The sequence below is a fragment of the Tyto alba genome, unplaced genomic scaffold (genome assembly GCF_018691265.1).
Source record: "Tyto alba isolate M040663 unplaced genomic scaffold, T.alba_DEE_v4.0 Super-Scaffold_26, whole genome shotgun sequence".
NCBI classification, from domain to species: domain Eukaryota; kingdom Metazoa; phylum Chordata; class Aves; order Strigiformes; family Tytonidae; genus Tyto; species Tyto alba.
Window position 1 is genome coordinate 5,966,228 of NW_024881300.1, and position 6,301 is coordinate 5,972,528.

A 6,301-nucleotide genomic window follows, 5' to 3' on the forward strand; every position below is an offset into this window, starting at 1 on the left:
GATACTCTTTCTCACATAGAGAGAATGTTCTGCATTATTTCGCAAAGTTTCAGATCGTGCTAATTCTTACTGATGTGTTCTGAACTGAAGAGCTCTAAATCATCTCTGTTTGAAACTGTATCAGTTGAGCTAGGCAGACTCCATCTTTGGTAGCTTTTCATAGCTGTTTCCCATTGAATGTGATAACTTCTTTTGCATATTCACCCTCTCTCTCCAGTCTTTACTCTTCATATTCAGTTCTTTGATCAGTTGTACACTAAGTTTTTTTAAATATGCAACTTTTTAAAATTACCAACCACTTACATACCTGCTAACTATGTCACTTTACCAGGAAAGTAAGAAGATGATGAAAGGAGCAAAGTGACTTTTGTGTAGAAATCCAGCTTAAGGTGTGAGTGGAGAAAAAAATAGTCCTACCTTATTATGTCTTATCATCTCAGAAATTATGTAGGTATTTTTCAGTCAACAAATTAATTTTCAGATGGAAAATCACAGTTATGAATTGATTTTGATCTGCCTTTCGCTCATCATATACCTTTACAGCAAAAAATGGAGATCATAATGATATTGTGGAAACTGCTGATCAAAGGTTGTTTACATGGACTGTGTTCACTGATTTGCCAAAGTTGTCTCATACAGATGCACTTTAATGACTATTCTCTGCAAAATGGATTTTTCTAAAAGATTCTTTAATCTGATTACTCTGTAATCTTAGTTATTCTTCAGAGTGTGAGATTACATACGTATTTGTTTGAAAGTATGTTTTACATGACTATGATTCAAAATGTTCCATGAAAGGAAGGTATTGCAAAAATAAATAAATAAATCTTTTTATAAGTAAATAATAATTACAGCTGTATGTCTAATTAACACCTTATGGAAAATTGTCAAAGAATGGCTGTAAAAAATGTAAAATGAGGAATTTTAATTCATCAGTGCACAGAGGTAGGTAAAAATTAAACATAGGCTTTTATACTGAAAATATCTATATATGAAAAAGCTGTATGGATTTGTAGCTTCTAGATTAATTTTACGTGTTAGCATTTACAAAGTAGAGGATTCATGTGATTTTGATACCCATGGAATATATTTTCAAAATGTGTGACAAACAAATTGAGTGCGTCTCAACCACTTACCTTTTCTGGGATATTTTACCCTGTAAACAAGTATTCCCATAAGTAGAAAAACAGCGCAATTGGGATCTAAAACCTCTTTAATGGGATTTATTCTGACATTATAAGCCTCTAGTCAGATTCAAGTATCTAACTTTTAAGTTTATTGATAAAATAGTCCTCCTCCTCAAAATGGGGAATTACTTCTAAAGTTATACTGTGCAAAATCAAAATTCGCCTTAGAACTATAATTCTCACCATTCAAATAAGAGCTGCTAGGTAAGCAAATAAAAAGGAAAAAAAGTACTGCAAGTCAGTTTTAGAAGTTTCATGGTTCTGAATTCTGCACAGTTGGACTCAAAATAACTAAGGTTTCTAGCTCACAAAGGAAGGAATCTGAAATACATTCAGATTTAACTGTTTATTGTAGTTTTTCTCCAATGTGAGACATAAGGAAGAAAGTGTAGTTTAAAGGCTATGACACAATCTTTAGTCATTGGTAGCTTCTGCTATTCAGGAACCATTAGTACAGCCAGTCTCTCATGTTGTTAAATACGTTGACAGCCACGCAAATATAAAAGTGTCCGAATATTATATACGTATGCATTATTTTTTATATGAAGTGAGTCTAGGTAGGAAGGAAGCTTGCTATGGGGGGATAAATATTTTTGCCCCTCTGTTTTAATAGTGAGTTTGCTGCTGACTGAGCAGAGACCAACAGTAGATCCTGCAATTATACCCTAAGAACTAGATAACAAATTTTGATGTTGCAGTTAGTGCTGCTTTGTTTTATCCCTTCCCCAGTGAAGCATTTTTATGTTGGTGCATCTATAGCTACATCCATTCTAGCAATTTAATTGTAATAAAAACAGTAGGAGAAATAAATGCGACATCTTTAACTGACAGTGCTATAAGAAAGCTTTCCAAGCTTATCCTTGGGTTTAAGAAACTGGACAAATATCACACTGTTAAGTTTAAGCTATAAGGGGGGTTTGTTTGTATTTGAGTTCTGTTTGTTTCCAGTCTTATTACCCAACCCCCTGAACTTCTAATTATTATTTACTAATTTTGATCTTTCTTTCTTATACTTTGTTAACAGGCTTCTCTTGCACTAAGGTAAATCTGGGTGAAACTGAGAAAAACGGTGCTTACTTTCAAACCCAAACGGAGCAGTGTGCCAAAGGAGCTCAAGAGACCCACACCCCGGCACGCCTTATGGAGCCACTGCTCTGGGCAGCATTTTCTGCCAAGCTAGGAAGGTCTGTGTGGGAACTAGCATTTAGGGTAATAAGTTTCAGGGAGGCCTTCCCATATCAAATACTTCTGTGTCAGAGACCAGGCATTACCTGGCAAGAAGGGCCAGAGACATTCAATAGCTCCAGCCTTACCAGAAAATATCCATTCTGGTTTACTCAGATATTGTTTGTGCTAATCTTCTTTGGAATGATGAGAGAACTGTGACATGATGTATTCCTCCTTATGGACAACTTCTGTTGTGCACTGTGAAACAACCTCCTTCCGTTCACTGATTTGTAGATGTATTTAAAATGAAAGCACCCATTTAAAAATATTCCTGTATGTTTATCAACATATTTGAGAGATCTGGTAATTTCTCTCTCAGTTAACTGAAAGGGTATGTCCTGCTCTCAGCAATTTCACACTCACCATTCAGTAATTATGCAAATACAGACCAGCATGGAGAAATTTTAAATACTCCCTGCATCAGACAGCACACCATTTTCACAAGGGTAAATATATATATATATATATATATACATATTTAAATTGGCTGCTTGACTGCTTTTATTTTGCTTAGACTGTTCTATAAAGTGTTGATAGGATGTTTTTCTAGTACACAAATCACAAAGGAATTGCACTTGAAAGATGTGCAGGAGTTCAGGTTTTTAACCATGTTTGTAATTCTGCTTTTTAGCGTTGGAGAGGAGAAAATACCATCTTTCACCTTTGCATTATTGGAGCGAGAAAGTCATGTTCATACCGACAGTTACCGGGTAAGCGCAGGTACACAGCTCAGTTCTCAAAATTCTGTTACTGGTCTCCCTCCAGGCCTCCGGGGGACTCCAGCGGGACCGGAGCGCGCCCACACACACCCACCCACGCCCCGGCCCGCCCCTGCCCGTGGCACAGACAGACAGACACACACACACCCCCCTCCCCCCCCGCCCCGGCTCTGCCCATTTCCGGCCCGCGGCTGCGGCAGCCGCAGAGCGCCCCCTGGCGGCGCAGAGCGCTCCCGGGCGCCCCCCGGCTCTAACGCCCCCCCCGGCTCTAACGCCCCCCCCGGCTCTAACGCCCCCCCCGGCTCTAACGCCCGCCCCCCCCCAACGCCCCCCGCCCCCAGGCCTCGCAGGCGGAACAGCCGAGCCATCCCTGAGCGCCGCCGCCCTCGTTCCGCGGCGGCACAGGGAGCTGCCCGGCAGCCTCGGCCTTTGGGTTGTGAGTACGTACGGGCTTGCCGTGCAAACACACCTATCGTGAAGAATCTCGGCCAACGCTTTTTCCCCCGTGCTAGCCTAAAAAACTTTGTTTTGAATTAAATTCCTTTCTGTATTTATGCTTCTGGGTGAAACAAAGTATCCAAATTTAGGAAAAAAAGTATCTAAATGGTATTTGGACTTGCATTCATCTTGTAAAATTTTCCACAGGTACCAAGCCACAAGGAAAGACACTTTTCATAAGGTAAGCGTGACACAAAAAGCATTGTAGGCCAGATTATTCTCTTACACTGGTCAAATTACAAAGATTTTGTTAAGTAGAATTCATTCAGGTCTGGTGTGACTAAGAAGGGAATCTAGTGTAGCACAGAATTTCTTGAGGCTTCTATATTTTAGGTCAGCTTGCAGGTTGACTTCCCACCTTCCCCTTCAAAGTCACTATATTTAAGTTCAGTTACTCTGGTGTTACTGATTTACCATCAGTTGAACTATGTATTCGCTTAACTTTCCTGATATGTAAAGCTTACCTGAGGACGTCTATCCGGATGGGCTTTGGGTTTCAGAAGCAAAAGAGGGAATAAATTTTATTACGCTGAAGTTGTACAATCAGTACAGCTAAGTGAGGTTTATGTGCACACCACAAGATTTACTATGGTGTTTTATTGAAAGCCATGTTTTCAGACTTTGTCACTTGGTCAAACACAGGACAAAACAGTGCAACAATTCCAGGGACCTAAACCAGAGGGATTTGATATTTTTAGGAAAACATTTAGTATCCTTTGAGATGCTGTTTGAAGTGATGACCTTGCATCCAGACTGCAAACAGGTGCTGCTTCTGGCTTCACACAAATGAAGCTGTTGGTGACCTGTACGTTAATGGTTCTAGTAAAAAAAAAAGCATAGAAAAAGGGTTTTCCTCATCACTGGTTCAGGAGAAAGCATTTAAGAAAATGTATTAGACAAAAATTAGTTTCTTTCTTGTCAAAGTGTTTCTGTAGTTGGCAAAATAGGAAACTTTGGACTGTAGTGGAGTTTGGAAGATTAACAATCTTACGTTCAATGGCTTGATAAAGTATTCCTCTCAATCCTTGCTGTCAAAGTTAAAATATTATGCACATTATGACTGTGATATAGTTTTGCAACATCTTGAACATGTAGAGTCATTTGATGTTGTTCAAGCTGTAGACTTTTGCAATATAGCTCTATGATATATGCATAACATGTAAATGAGCATTTAATGAGTGTTTTACACTCCTTAACAAGATCAGGACCAAATACATGCAAGACACTTTGAGGAATGGTTAGGTCTGAGCAGCCCACTGATGAAGGCAACCATGTAAAAAAGATTTCTGGAAATTTAACCTTCAAAAGAGAGATGGTGATAAAAGATTTGGAGCAGAAAAAAGAAACAAATATATATGGCAGCAAAGAGATTAAGAAAGAAAAGGAGGTAACAGGGTACTGTAGCATGTAGCAGTGGGAGGTAGATAATTTAGGATAGGAACCTAACTGGAAGTTGTACAGCACTTCAGAGGTGTGGACAAAGAGCTTGTGTTTGAAACACTGAAGGAAAGGAAATTGCAAAAGGGTTTTAGAAACAGAGACGGTGGTTTGGCCAGTATAGTAACGTTCCTAACTGACTGAAGATTTTAAAGGGGCATTTTGAGGACAGGAAGATAGGAGAAGGTTACAATAACTGAGACAAAGTGATAACCTTAGCGTGGTATTTTTGTTCATAGCTTAGGAACAAAGAAAATCCACCCTGTATTCATCGATTTTTAATTTTACCTGTAATTTTTATACTTGAGATAGCATGGATTTTGTTGTCATCTTCCAAATCTTGACAAATTACTTCAGTTTTGGTGTAGCACTTTTGTAATTGTTCTACTGGGCTCAGAAAAAAGACCAACGACAAATACAAACTAACTTCAGATTTGTTCTTATTTTGCTACTTCTCTTCAGCAGCTTTTTAGAGCTAAATTTTGTATGCCTATATATGTATAGGTAAGCACACATTAACACTCAGTGTGCGTGTATGTATGCCTACGTGCTCCGTGATAATGGCGGAAGCCGGTCGGTGTTTCTGGCTCAGATAAGGCAAAAATCCACCTCAGCTGTGTTGTGTGGATCGTCGGGGTCCCGCAGCCGGCTGAAGCGAGCGGCCCGAGCCCCCGACCGCTGCGCCCGCGCCCGCCGCCCGCGGCAGGTTCACAGCCCCGGGGGTGTGGGGAGCCCCCCGGCTCCCCCCCGCACGCTGCTCCCCGCCTTCCGCCACGGGCCGTCCGGGCCCCGTGGGGGCACCCCACGCGCGGACAGGCGGACACTGACGGACCGGCGGCCGCGGCTCGGCGGCAGCCCCGCCCTCAGGCCACGCCCCCCACACGCGCCTCGATCCAATGGCGCGTCTCCCCGCTCCCACGGCCGGCCAATGGGAGCGGCTCGTTTTTCTAAGGTCCAGCCCCAAGGCTTTTCTTCCTGCTCGGAGTGTGACAGGTGCGTCACCACCGCCCCAATTGGCCCGCCCTATCCGCGACGGACAGTCACTCGGGCCAATCCCCGTCCCCAGGGCGGAACCTCCGCGCCCGCCCGCCCCGCACCGTGACAGGAGAGGAGGTGGCCTCACCGACCCACGGCCAAGGCGGGGGCTGCGATTGGCTGGCTCAGTCCCTGCTGCCCCGCCCCGCGAAGCCTACCCGGAAGAGCCGGGCGGCGATTGGTCGAGAGGAAGGCTGG